Source organism: Hyperolius riggenbachi, chromosome 1, assembly GCF_040937935.1.
Source record: "Hyperolius riggenbachi isolate aHypRig1 chromosome 1, aHypRig1.pri, whole genome shotgun sequence".
In the NCBI taxonomy this organism is placed as follows: domain Eukaryota; kingdom Metazoa; phylum Chordata; class Amphibia; order Anura; family Hyperoliidae; genus Hyperolius; species Hyperolius riggenbachi.
In genome coordinates, this window is record NC_090646.1 from 206,851,309 (window position 1) to 206,865,963 (window position 14,655).

Consider the following 14,655-nt stretch of genomic DNA (forward strand, 5'->3'; position numbering starts at 1 on the left):
ACACACACATATTGCCAGCCATTTGCTCTCATATTAGAATATCTTAATTAACACAACAAGCAGCTATCGGTTAATTAAAAAAGAGAGAAGAAAAAGAAAACACAGTTATTTGCTAATCTCTACAGCAACTACAGCAAAAGGAGAAAAGTTCTAAAGCATCAATCGATGGGTTGCTTTTAGGATGTATAAAACTTTCTATTATTTAATTATGCCATGATCAAGTAAAAAATAAAAACAGCACTCACGCACCACCAAATTATTCACTATTATAGCTGTTTTCAAGAAGATTTTCTAAAAACACAAAACTTGCAGAGAAGAAAAGACTTTTATGGAAATCCTTTTATAGATGATAAAGAAAGTTTGCTCTTCTGGTATGTAATATCTACTCATTATTTGCTTTCTGCGAGTTGATACAGCAGCAGACACTTTTCCAGGGAGAAATCAATGCAATTTTATTTTGTTAGGCAATAAGACCTTTTATGGGGAAATTTTAACTTTCTCTTCATGTAGCACTGGTGTCTTAACTCATCTCTAATGGGTATACCTGGATTCCTTACAAGCTGCAGACTTTGAAAATAAAAATACTTATAAACATGCAGCTCGGTGCTAACAAACACAAGTGCACAGCATTCCTGGTACAGCTCACAGTGCCAAAGAGCTTGGTGTGAACCTGCCAAACATACCTCCTATACCGTTTCCTTTTCATTGAGCTCTTACATTTCTATAGGTAAAGCCATGCTGATTATGAAGCAATCACAAATAAAAAAAATGCACACAGTTAAAGTTAACCAAGCACTATATTAAGCACTTGGGGCATCTCAGTAGCACATTTAACATGCATGCCAACAATGTGTCTCATTATTTAAAAAACTTAAATTTGACCTCTTCTTTTTACATTTAAAAGTTTAGCAGAGGCCTTTATTATCCTACTTCCTCCTACTTCCCAGTCCTGCCCGACCTCAGAAATTTGAGGCAGATAAGGACTGCTGTAATTAATTACATTAGCAAAAAGCTTTCATTGGCAAGGGGGGGGGGGGGGGTGAAGATATTGGTCATTATGCTTCAAAGAATTTACAGAAATCACAGATGCTATCTTCACACCTTCCCTTCAACAGGGGGGATTGGTGGCAGGGGACAGAAGTCCCCTGAGCCAATCCGTGCTTGTCCAGTGAGAATGATCACTGTTTTTGTTCAAAAACAGTGATCATTCTCAAATGGTGCCGCCAGGGCCGGATTTGCGTCTCAGGAGCCTATAGGCGCATAAACTCTAGCGCCCTAAACTCTGCCCCTTAATACAAGCCACACCTTTCAATTCACACTTCCTTTTCTAACTCAATAAAACCACGCAAAATAATGTACAGGGTGGGCCACCTTAATAAAATGGGAATGGTTGGTGATATTAACTTCCTGTTTGTGGCACATTAGTGTATGTGAGGGGGGGAATCTTTTCAAGATGGGTGGTGACCATGGTGGCCATTTTGAAATTGGCCCTTTTGAATCCATTTTTTGTTTTTTCAATAGGAAGAGGGTCATGTCACACATCAAACTTATTGGGAATTTCGCAAGAAGAAAATGGTGTGCTTGGTTTTAACGTAACTTTATTCTTTCATGAGTTATTTACAAGTTTCTGACCACTTATAAAATGTGTTCAATGTGCTGCCCATTGTGTTGGATTGTTAATGCAACCCTCTTCTCCCACTCTTCACATACGGATAGCAACACCACAGGAGAAATGCTAGCACAGGCTTCCAGTATCCGTAGTTTCAGGTGCTGCACATCTCATATCTTCACAGCATAAACAATTGCCTTCAGATGACCCTGAAGATAAAAGTCTAAGGGGTCAGATCGGGAGACCTTGGGGGCCATTCAACTGGCCCACGGCGACCAATCCACTTTCCAGGAAACTGTTCATCTAGGAATGCTCGAACCTGACACCCATAAAGTGGTGGTGCACCATCTTGCTGGAAAAACTCAGGGAAAGTGCCAGCTTCAGTGCATAAAAAGGGAAACACATCATCATGTAGCAATTTCGCATATCCAGTGGCCTTGAGGTTTCCATTGATGAAGAATGGCCCCACTATCTTTGTACCCCATATACCACACCATCATCTAAAGTTGCTATCAGTGTGGGGAGAGTGGGAGAAGAGGGTTGCATTGACAATCCAACACAATTGAACACATTTTATAAGTGGTCAGAAACTTGTAAATAACTCATGAAAGAATCAAGTTACGTTAAAACCAAGCACACCATTTTTCTAGTGAAATTCTCAATTTGTTTGATGTGTCACATGACCCTCTTCCTATTAAAAAACAAAAGTTGGATTCAAAATGGCTGACTTCAAAATGGTCACCACCCATCTTGAAAAGTTTCCCCCCTCACATATACTAATGTGCCACAAACAGGAAGTTAATATCACCAACCATTCCCATTTTATTAAGGTGTATCCATATAAATGGCCCACCCTGTAGTTTTTTTTTTTTTACCAAGGACAAGTAGGTATGCCCCCAGCATTAGGCAGTTCCCCCTAGTATAGATAGCAGCTATACTCTTTCCCCCTCCCCAAAATAGGAAGCCAGATGTGCTCCCATATTAGCTAGGCCCCCAGTTTAGATAGCAAATGGGCCCTCCCTTCCACAGTATAGCAGGATGCCCCCCTTCCCCCAGTATAGATAGTCTAGCCAAATGTGCCCCCCTTCCCCTGGAGTAGGTAGCCAGATGTGCCCTACTTTCTCAATATAGATAGCGAGACATGTCCCCTCATAGGCAGCCAGATGTGCCCCACTTCCCCCCATATAGCCAGATGTGCCCCCTCCCCCTATAGATAACCAGATGTGTCCCTCTCCCCCACTACAGTAAGATGTGCCTCCTTTTCCCCTATAGTCAGATGTGCCCCCCTTCCCTATAACAAGCCAGATGAGCCTCCCCTTCCCCATTTATAGTCAGATATGCTCCCCATAGTCAGACGTGCATATATACCCATACAAATACCTAGATGTCCCTCCTTGCCTGCCCAGGCGGATGAGAATCCCTTCCTTCACACTAAATAGTCATAAGTGCCCTCCTTACGCTCCCATATAGATACCCAGATGTACCCCCCCCCCATAGTCAGATATGCCTCCACCCCCCATAATACATAGCCAGATGTGTCTCCCTTGCTCACCCCCATAGTCAGACATGCCCCCCTTCCCTTCTTATAGATAGCTAGATGTGCCCCTGTTCCTACTCATAAGATAACCAGATGTTCCTCCAGCTCCCTCCATATAAATAGCCCCTCTTTCCCCCTATAGCCATATGGCCCCAGCAGCAGTCTACCCCCCACCTGTGCGCCGCCATATCACGTTTCCCTACCTCCCTTCATCTACAAGTGGCCAGAGGAGCATTACAAGAGAGGAAACTCACCAGCTTCCCCTCTGCCAGCTAGCGGTAACCTCTCTCATCAGCAACTCCACATGTCCAGCTTTCTTCCTATCCTTGATTGAATATAGCGGCTCTTGTCATGTGACACATGTATGTAGCTGCGCGTCACATCCTGCCACTGTTGTCAAGGACGGTGGATGGACGGTGGATGCACGGCGCTGCTGATGAGAGAGGTTACTGCTGGCTGGCACAGGGGAAGCTGTGAGTTTCCTCTCTTGTAATGTTCCGGTGGCCACTCACAGAAGGAGGGAGGGAATGATGCAGGGCTGTAGCAGCTGGCTATCTATCTGCTCTGCTCACAACTCTGCAGAGGGGAGGGAGAGGAGCAGAGCCACCTGTCTGTCACACAAGGCCCTCCTACCACATATGCTCTGCCTATAGGCACTTGCCTACAGTGCCTTATGGCAAATCCGTCCCTGGGTGCCGCCGCGTTCCATCCTGCTCGCTTGTTTCCGCTGCTCCCGCCGCCAATAATTACATTAATGAATGGTCATTTTGCTCCTTTTCGTTCATCTACCATCTAAGTCCCTGTGATCGCCAGCATCAATGAGATGCCTGCGTCACTTCTGAAGTAATACAGTACTTATTGTACGCAATAGAAAATAATGAGCGAATACATCATGTGGCCAATAGTAAAATTACGCCTACAGACATTAGGGAATATTTTTTTTTATATATGTATATCAACAGGGCATATTACTATTAAATTACATGCTTAAAATTAGTGATGAATGTAAAACTGAAAAAAGCACCTTCATTTCAAAATTAAATATTACCATAAATTGTACTAGGGATATAATTTAAATGTTACAATAACTGAATAAATACTGTGTTTCCCTGAAAGTAAAACCTCCCCCAAACTTAAAACCTAGCTCAGATTTCAAGCAGGCTTAAAATGTAAGCCCTACCCTGAAAATAAGACTGAGTGGCAGAGAGGAGGGGACACAGTTGTGCAATAGGAAGAGGCATCCAGGGAAGCAGTGTGTGGATGGACTCATCTCTGGACAATGTCAGCCTCGGCTGCCTCTGCCCCTTCCCATCCACCAGTGTTGCTGTCACTCTCTTCCCTACCCTCTGCAAGCCCCCCTGGTGAGCAAGATGATACTATCATCTCTTTTATTTGCTCCGGGGACAGTGGTGGAGGGAGTTTCTGCCATCATTACTTTGCTACCATAGGCTCAGCAGAGTTAGTAAGGAGAAAGATGTGATTGTGCTCTTTCTTTAGCTGCATATGCTAGCTGTCCTCTCTCTCTCTTCTGCTCAGCTTGTGCCTCAGACAATAGAGCAGTGGCAGGAATCTAAAGCACGTGCCTGTCCTCTCCTTACTATAGATCTGAGTTAGATAAGAGTGTGAGTCTGGGAGTAGAATTCAGAACCTCAGCAAACAGTACAGTGACTTTGCAATCATACTCTATCATTTGTCTTTTATCAGCAAATGTGAAGTGAGATTCAGAATTTGTATAAAACTCACATATTGTGTACAAATACTGCTGTGTACGTTTTCGCAATAGCCATGTGTTGTTCCTTAGTGTGTTTCTCCCAAAATAAGACATCCCCTGAAAATAATCCCTAGTACATGTTTTGGAGCTAAATTAATATAAGACACTGTCTTATTTTTTTGTTGAAACATGGTAGGCAAATGAAATATGTGGCATTTATCCACAGTTTTACATTTTATTTTAAAACTATAATGGCCAAAACGGAGAAATATTTTTTTTTCAATTTGTTCTTATTATTCCCATTAAAATGCATTTAGAATAAAATAATACTTAGCATAATGTACCACCCAAAGAAAGCCTAATTGGTGGTGAAAAAAACAAGGTATAGATCATTTTGTTGTGATAGGTAGTGATAACGTTATTGGGGAATGAAAGAGAGAAGCGCTGAAATGTGAAAATTCCTCTCGTCCATAAGGTGAACACACAACCTGCAGGCTGAAGTGGTTAACTAGCCAGTTTGATCATGTGTAATCAATAGTATTGTGTGGTTCCAGTGAAACAAATTTACACTAACAAAATAATATGCTTATTGGTGACACATATGCATACAGCCCAAGATAAAAATCATTTTACTGTAAATGTATGATAGTCAAAGCCGAGAAGTGACAAAAAAACATCAAAAAGATGTGTGAGCAAATTGCTGTTAAAGGAGATGACAAGCTACAATTACATGCAGCAATCTCCGTATCATGGCCTAACTCCACTAGAAACCGTAAGGAACACTCCTGTAAATGTTTATACAAGTTTAAGAGAATATTCAAAATAAACTTCTGCTACCTTCCCCGCACGGAGCTAAGAAAAGACATATCCAGTTTTGAATCCTTCTGTAGCATAAATAAGTATAACATGATTTGTTGTCACATTTCCTGCAATAAATGGAACAGCAATTCTGGCGTCTCAAGAAAAGGTTTATTCTCAGAAAGTGGGTCATCTGTTTATTCAGGACACAACTGAATACTTTTATTAAAGCCTAATGAAACTCAAAACTTTACAAGGCAAACTCTTAAAGCAGTCACGTTGATTATTATTGTAAATTGTAATTACTGTATTACCTTTGGAACTGAACTTTTCCCAAAACCCTACAAGGGGGATTGTCTTAGCCAAAGCAACGCATTAGCAATCTTTTGGCTTACTGCCCCCACAATTACACAGGAAGTCGGCAGTGATGCAGCAATGGGACCTGAGGGGCCCACATGCAGCCATATGAGAGGTAAAAAAAATTGACATTTCCCACAACCTCCACTTCTTACATTATAATTATGCAGGCAGATCTCCCATATAACAATATATAGCGCTTACTGCGTTGTGTCTCCATAGTAACAGGCCGTCATATGACACGCGTCACATGACACGAGTATTACACGCTAGCTGCCAGCGTGTGGTACGCTAGCGTGTCATGTGACGCGTGTCACATGATGGCCTGTTACCATGGAGATGCGATGCAGTAAGCGCTTGTGACTCTGCAGGAAGGGAGGGGGAAAGAGAGAGGAGACGGCCAGGCATGTCAGAAATGCAGCCCACGGTCCACAGAATGTGGCCCGGGGCTGCGCAAAATTTGCCCCGGCCTGTCCCAGTGTCTGAGAATCAGACACTTAGGCCTCAATTCACTGAGCTTTATCAAACACTTTATCAAACGTTTGATAATTTTCCTCATGGGTAAAATCTCATTTTGAATTCACTAAGGTATTATAGATTTATCGAATGTTTTATCGATGAAATGATCACCCGCTCCAAGCCAGGGGGACATCAATAAATAATAAATAAAGGGAATAAATCTGTGGCACGGGTCCCAGATCTTAAGTGCTGTCGACGAGCCTGGATAGACATAAACATTTGTTTCATTGTTTTGTTATTACTTTTAACTGGTTGTTTTTATGCAGTATATGTGTAATCAACCCACATCCAGTAATTGCCTATGTAATACAGATGCCGAAATAATATGAACCATTTTTGGGAGGGCATATGAGGTACTGCATTCATTCTAGTTTACATATATGAGGTGTGATCCTGAAATCCAAAGTTCATACAGCAGTTTTTCTTTGTAGCATAATCCCTCTCAACTTAAATTCATTTCTTTCAGCGTTGGAAGTTTGTTTTTATGATCCAGAGTCTTTTCTTTCTGGTTGAGACTGAGCTTTTGCATTACTTCTCATATTCCAACACTTGTCTTTAGTGATGAACGTAACGATTACGCAAACATTTTGAATAATTTTCAAAATTATGATTACGGCCATAATCGAAAATTCATAATTTCATGAAATGATGCAGAAGTACACGTGTACGTGGAATTTCATTATTACGATCATATCTGGTAATTACGATAGTTTCTGTAATGGAAACGAATCGGAATTTTGTGTTTAACGTGGAAATTTGTCCGTTCTCGAAATTGTGTTCCGGTCCAGAGTCTCCTGATACATTGAAAGTGACAGCATGTGCAGGGACCTTTTCATTATCAGATATTGCAAGGCCTAAAACCAAGTGTCTCAGCATGCATGACTGCTAAGTGCACCTTGACAAAAAGCACATGTCTTAGAAGTGGCTGCAGGCAGAGCCTCCTGATACATTTAAAGAGACAGCACGTGCAGGGACCTTTGCATTATCAGATATCACAAGGCCCAAATCCAAGTGTCTCAGCATGTATGATCGTACTAGTGGACAGTTGAGCTTTAGCACTGCTTCAACACTCACCATGAGTCATGGGGGTACTCATTACACATGTGGGGGGACTGGCCAGGAGTTCCTCAATCACCCAGGAATTGAATGCCGCTGCCACTATGCACCCGACTGCCGTCTTTCTTACTAAATCTTTCCAGCATGCTGGATCAATCGCTCAGACAGCAATCGATCAGGCAGCCACATTGCAGCCTCAATCTCTAGCAGATTTAATCAGTATGACTGAGTAATGAATGGCCATCTAAAAGAACAAGTGACACCCATGCTAACCTAGAAATAAAAAACATGTATATAAGTAGATAAATACTAGTTCTACTTAAATAACAGATGTATTGCACTGTCCATGTTATGATTCCTGTGAATTTTATAAAGGAAAAACAGAGAATCCTATTCTAGACAGTTTCTATCTTGGTTACTTTTGAATAAGGCTAATCCTGACATCATTTCCTCCCTCACTTTTTTTTCCCCTCTTGCTAATTGTGTATTTGTTACCCACCCTCCTCCCAGAGTCTTCAGACTGTCAAAAACCTGTGCGGTTCTTGCCTTTTGCATGATTGCTAACTCAGTAAAGGGCCAGCCTTTAAAGCGTTGCTATCATATAAATCTGGCATAGCGGGGGCTGAAACCTCTATAACAGTAATTATAGATTGACGGTATACCTTGAAATGAATCAGAGCACTCAGTATATGATTTTATATAAAAATAATGTATTTGCTTATCATGCAGCATATATACAAAATATGAACAGTTCCAAGTAGCGCTTCCTTCTAGCAGTACTCCATCTCATCAGGCCTTTATAGCCAAGCAATCATCAATCTTTTGAGTACATTCAAAAAAGAATATAACCGTTGTGTTATGTAGAATAAGATCAAAAGTAGTGTCATCTGTATTAATAACTGTGTATATAGTAGCTGTGTAAAACTTGTACTAATCTTCTTAAAGAAATAACATAAAAATATCTTCTAAAAAAATTTCTTGCTAACATCTTAACAGAACTTAATGCTGAAAAATTAATAAAGTAAATCATCAGACTATTAATTATATTACCCCTTCTCTGCCATCCCTTTAGCATATAGAACTACTAGAACCACATGTGGGAAGGTAGCTTCTGACTTGTAGCTGAGTAGGTGTCTTTCAGGAGAGATTCGGTCTGGATGTCTCTGAAAACTCTCAAAACCACCTATTTTTTTATACACATGGATTGATAATGGCCGCCTAATTTGGAATTTCCCTAAATCTGTGGTTCTGATTGGCTGAGATTTCCATGCGTAACTTACTATCTTTGACATTCAAAATAACCGTAACAGATTTTTGTTTATAAATTCCTTAATTATCTTAACTATGAGAATTAACATCATTTGGAATGTTTACACATACTGACATTTGATTATCAGGTCATTTTTGACGCAGCAAATAAAAATGGACGTCACCAGCCATCTTGTCTGCTGATGTGACTTGTTTGCCCCAGACATTGGGACTTTCAAACATTAAACAATGTCACTCATGACGCATTTCTGATAATGTGTCCTTCTGCTAAATAGTTTGGAATGTGTCTGTCCTTTTCCAAAAATAAAATTGGTCAGGTTAAATATCAAGCTTATTATATAATTATTCTTAAAACAATTAATCATATAAGATATAATTGCATATTAAATAAAACCTAATATTTAAAATCATTTTCTATATATTGTCTTTCTTATAAATAAATAAATGTACTAATTTCCATCGGCAGATGTCACTATTTGATATTGTTTAAATAATTGGGAAAACCCCTTATATTTGTTTCATATTGTTGATGCATGTTCCCAAAACATAGCATGTGTTACCAGCTATCAGTGTTCAGCTAGCTAAAATTGTCCTTCAAAAAAGAACATATAAACAATCTTCTAGCTTTACACTTAAACCAATCTTATGAAAGTGTCACTGTCTCAAATGAACATTTTCATTAATTAGAAAGTCACAGAGTAATATTTAAAGTGGTACCCTAACACCACAGCTTACAATGAATTGTGCATATACATATGACAGCTTTTCCTGCATAAGTAAACTGCTAGAATTCAAACAAGACACTAAGGTCTATACTAGGAAGTGCACTGTCTTATGTCATTAGAAGGAGGAGGAAATAAAGGAAAGAGGAGGAATATATTATAGATAAAAAGACCCCCCAGCATGCAACCGTTTTGCCAGCCAGTGGCAATTAATGGGCCAGTGCTCTTAAGGTATGTGATAACTCCAAACCATAACAGCAGAAAAAGTTTTGAAAGTTTTGAATGCAGGATTAGCATCTTCATCACTTAATACACTCAGTCCAGTTGCTGTTGAAATTCAATTTTTTTGATGGTGACAATGCCGCATTAAAGGGAACCTAAACTGAGAAGGCTATGGATTTTTCCTTTTAAAATAATACCAGTTGCCTGACTCTCCTGCTGATCCTGTGTCTCTAATACTTTTAGCCACAGCCCCTCAACAAGCATGGAGATCAGGTGCTCTGACTGAAGTCAGACTGCATTAGCTGCATGCTTGTTTCAGGTCTGGGATTTAGCCACTACTGCAGCCACAGAGATCAGCAGGACTGCTGGGCAACTGATATTGTTTTAAAGGAAACATCCATATCCCTCTCAGTTTATGTTCCCTTTAAAGGTTCACCATATGAGAAACCAACCCCCACTGGGGTAAACAATGTAACTAGTAAACAATGTGGTTAGTGAAAGGCCCTATCATTCTTCCTTGCAAACCTAAAAGAGTGCATAGATCAGAATGCCAAAATGTTTTAGATCATTTTCCAAATGAGCCCTCCAAACTTTGTCCGTTAGCATCATAAGTGTCAATTGTTCAATCATTGGTCCCAATCCAATTCACGTTTCCTCTAAAGTTTTTTCCTATGTGATATTTTACATCTCATCATCAATAAAATGCCTTTTAAGCCCCCAGCAAGCAAGAACACATGTAATAAGTTTGATAACACCTCGTCATCTACTTTTTTATACTTTTTCAATTGCAGGGTATTGAAAAGTTATTTTAAACAGAAGATGAACATTATCTCCTATGACAAAACTTAGGAGAGAGCGTGAATTGGATCAGGCCCATTATGGTTAAGCACCTGCCCTACCAAAGTCTTTCTACCAAAGCCCACCAGCTGATGTTGTTGAGTCTGTTTCACGTATGAAGAAATTATTAACGAATTAACTTAACCCCTCCATGAGCATCCACTGAATCATTAGAACTGTTAGTATGTGCACGAGTCTCATACTAACTTAACCCCTCCAAGAGCATCCACGGAATCAATAGAACTGTTAGTATGTGCACGAGTCTTATATGTTCTCATGCTCACAAAAGGAGTCTTCTGAGATGATATGATAATCTTGATAAAGGTTCCTCTGTATGAAGAACAAAACCACAACAAGATATTTAAAGAGAACCCGAGGTGGGTTTGAAGAATATTATCTGCATACAGAGGCTGGATCTGCCTATACAGCCCATCCTCTGTTGCTATCCCAAACCCCCCTAAGGTCCTCCTGCACTCTGCAATCCCTCATAAATCACAGCCACGCTGCTGACAAACAGCTTGTCAGAGCTGGCTGTGTTTATCTCTATAGTGTCAGTCTGCTGCTCTCCCCGCCTCCTGCAGAACTCCAGTCCCCTCCTGCATCCCTTCCCTCCCTGCTGATTGGAGGGAAGGGATGGGGGCAGGGACCGGAGCTATGCAGGAGGCGGGGGAGCAGCTGAGACTGACACTACAGATGTAAACACACCCTCAAAGCATGGCTGTGATTTATGAGGGATTGCAGAGTGCAGGGGGACCTTAGTGGGGTTTGGGATAGCAACAGAGGCTGGGCTGTATAGGCAGATCCAGCCTCTGTATGCAGATAACATTCTTTAAACACACCTCGGGTTCTCTTTAAAGATAAAAGAAATACTAGATTTTGACAGGAGGCCGTGTTTTATCTTTAGAATTGGTCAGGAGAAGAAGAAAACTAACTAGGTTTGTTACATTTGTTGGGCAATAATAGTCATTTTATTTTATTGTCTCTATGGAACTGTTATGAAGGGCATGTTTCACTTAAATGCTAATAATCAGTATGCAGGCAATTATATATTAGCTTACAATATTTTTGATTGAATGATTTACATAAAAACTATATTTAGTATGATACTAATTCGCATCCTGTGAATTATTCATGTTTCACTGAAATCTTAATTCATAGTTCCATCTTTTTTTTTTTACTTTTCATTAAGGCCTGTATACTGTCCTTTTCTGTTATTACATCATTTTTCAGGTCTCTCTTTATTAAGGAAAGAGTCACAGTTTTACTTGTGTTCTGCGATAAACAGATCTAGTGTAGGGGCAATATAGGAAAATGCTGGTTAAAGACACAGGACTTGGCTTTGGGGAATACAATATGTGGGTACTATGGGACATTTTCATATGCTCATGCAGAATGGTTTTGCTTTTTGACACGCTTTTCTTTTTTTCTAATTATATATGTTTTTATTTAATTTTTTTTTAATTCAAATGCTCATTTATATAGAGGAAATGCTTCTGTAGTATTTGATTACTGATAGAAGAGAGTAGGGAATGGCTGGCACTCAATGCTGGCAATAGCACAACAACTTGTACCTGGTAATGGGGTGTGCTCCAACAGTATAGATTCCAGTATAAACGATAGAAAGAAAAGTGCTGGGCACAAACCACAAATGTTTCCAGGGTTTATAGACGATAGCAACACCCAAAATGTGTTTCGACGTGCCTTGGTCGATTCGGCAGCACCCTGGATCGTCACTAGCTTGAAGAAAAAGGACTGCCACCATCGTCTCCAAACAGCTCTTTTTATTTTAGTATGCTATCATATAGCAAACATCTGCAACGTTTCAAAGCATATGCTGTAAAGAAGAGTGCTGCGCTTTCCAGACCTGCAATAACATATAAGCTCCACATAGGGTAATACTGTTCAGTTTGTGCAAAATTACTTCCAACTCCTCCACAGTCCACACCACCAGTGGCTTGTGCTCCCCAGGTGACAGTCTCTTCAATATACCCGCCTCCCCTATCTCTAGATGCTCACCAGATATGAGCCACCTCAGCTCTCAGGTGGATCTTAAACAGAAATTGATAGGCAACTAACTTAGTTCTGTAAGGGGAAGAACTAAACTCCACATAGGGTAATACAGTTCAGGTATCAACACAGCTTGTGCATCACTGCCATCACACTCCACAGTGTCATCAAGTGAATGTGTCACTCCACAACTGCAAGCCACACTTCTCACCAGATTTTGCCCACCTCTAAATTCAGGTGGAGACTGTGTTTAAATCACTTCCAATGAAACCACGAACAATGCCTCTTTGAAGATCTTTCCTCTTTTTAATCCGGTAAAAATCAATGCCTGTCTGTGACCTTAGCCTGGCCAGCACTCGCGACACTCTTGAAGACCAGAGGGTGAGAGAGCTGAGGTGGCTCATATCTGGTGAGCATCTAGAGATAGGGGAGGCGGGTATATTGAAGAGACTGTCACCTGGGGAGCACAAGCCACTGGTGGTGTGGAGGTGTTGGAAGTAATTTTGCACAAACTGAACAGTATTACCCTATGTGGAGCTTATATGTTATTGCAGGTCTGGAGAGCGCAGCAGTCTTCTTTACAGCGTTTAATTCCAAACTGGACTTCCTGCAGCGATCCCAACATCTGATAGCTATATGTGTAATATATAGATTGTGGCGCAGTGTATATTGTTTGGTTTCAAAGCATATAGCTCCTTTTTCAAGCAAGGCTATATGTGGTCTGATGAGAGACCAAAGTTCTTTGGTCTCTGAGGAAGCGGGAATACACGTGAAACGGCTGTTAGGCCATCTGTATCTCTCATGCATGTAATCCTGTCTGCAACTTGTGAGTAAACCCTGGAAGCATTCCTGGTTGCGACCAGCGCTTTTCTTTCTATTGTTGATATAGAGTATTTGATTAATCTGGTCACTGACATGCTGAATATCAGAGCCATGAAAAAGCTCAGAAACTCACCAGAGAAAACAGTCACATGTGTTTTCTCAACTAGCAAAAGTATGGTCTGTATCTCAGCGAGTTTTAGCTAAATCCTACCACAAAGTTATGTACATTTGATTCCTTTATATCAATTTACATTTTTGTATTTATATGCTTAAATATTGTGTTGGTTGCCATTTTATTTTATAAACAGGTATATGGCAGGTATATTAACAATCCGAGATATGTTAAAGATAACAATCATGAATGTCAAACAAGAAAGTGCCAAAGCTGTTCTACTGCTTAAAGGATACCCGAAGTGACATGTGACATGATGAGATAGACATGTGTATGTACAGTGCCTAGCATACAAATAACTATGCTGTGTTCCTTTTTTTCTTTCTCTACCTGAAAGAGTTAAATATCAGGGATGTAAGTGGCTGACTCAGTCCTGGCTCAGACAGGAAGTGACTACAGTGTGACCCTCACTGATAAGAAATTCCTCTTTTTATCTCTTTCTTGCTCTCAGAAGCCATTTTCTGCTAGGAAAGTGTTTTATAGTTGGAATTTCTTATCAGTGAGGGTCACACTGTAGTCACTTCCTGTCTGAGTCAGGACTGAGTCAGCCACTTACATACCTGATATTTAACTCTTTCATGCAGAGAAAGAAAAAAAGGAACACAGCATAGTTATTTGTGTGCTAGACACTGTACATACCCATGTCTATCTCATCATGTCACGTGTCACTTCGGGTATCCTTTAAAGAGAACCTGTAACAAAAAAAGTTCGCCTGGGGGGTACTCACCTGGGGAGGGGGAAGCTTCAGGGTCCCAATGAGGCTTCCCCCTCCCTTGTAGCTGCAGGCAGTCCAGAGCTGACTCCCCCGAAGTGTCCCAGAATCCACCCTCAACAAGCCTGACAAGCACTGATAAACGCTGATTGATTTCCCTTTCCTGGCTCCAGCGGGGGTGCTGTTGCGGCTCTGCGCACAGAGATAGGCGAAAATAGCCGATCTCTGTCGGGGCCGCTCTACTGCGCAGGCGCAGGAGACTTGCGCCTGCGCAGTAGAGCGGCCCGACAGCGATCGGCTATTTC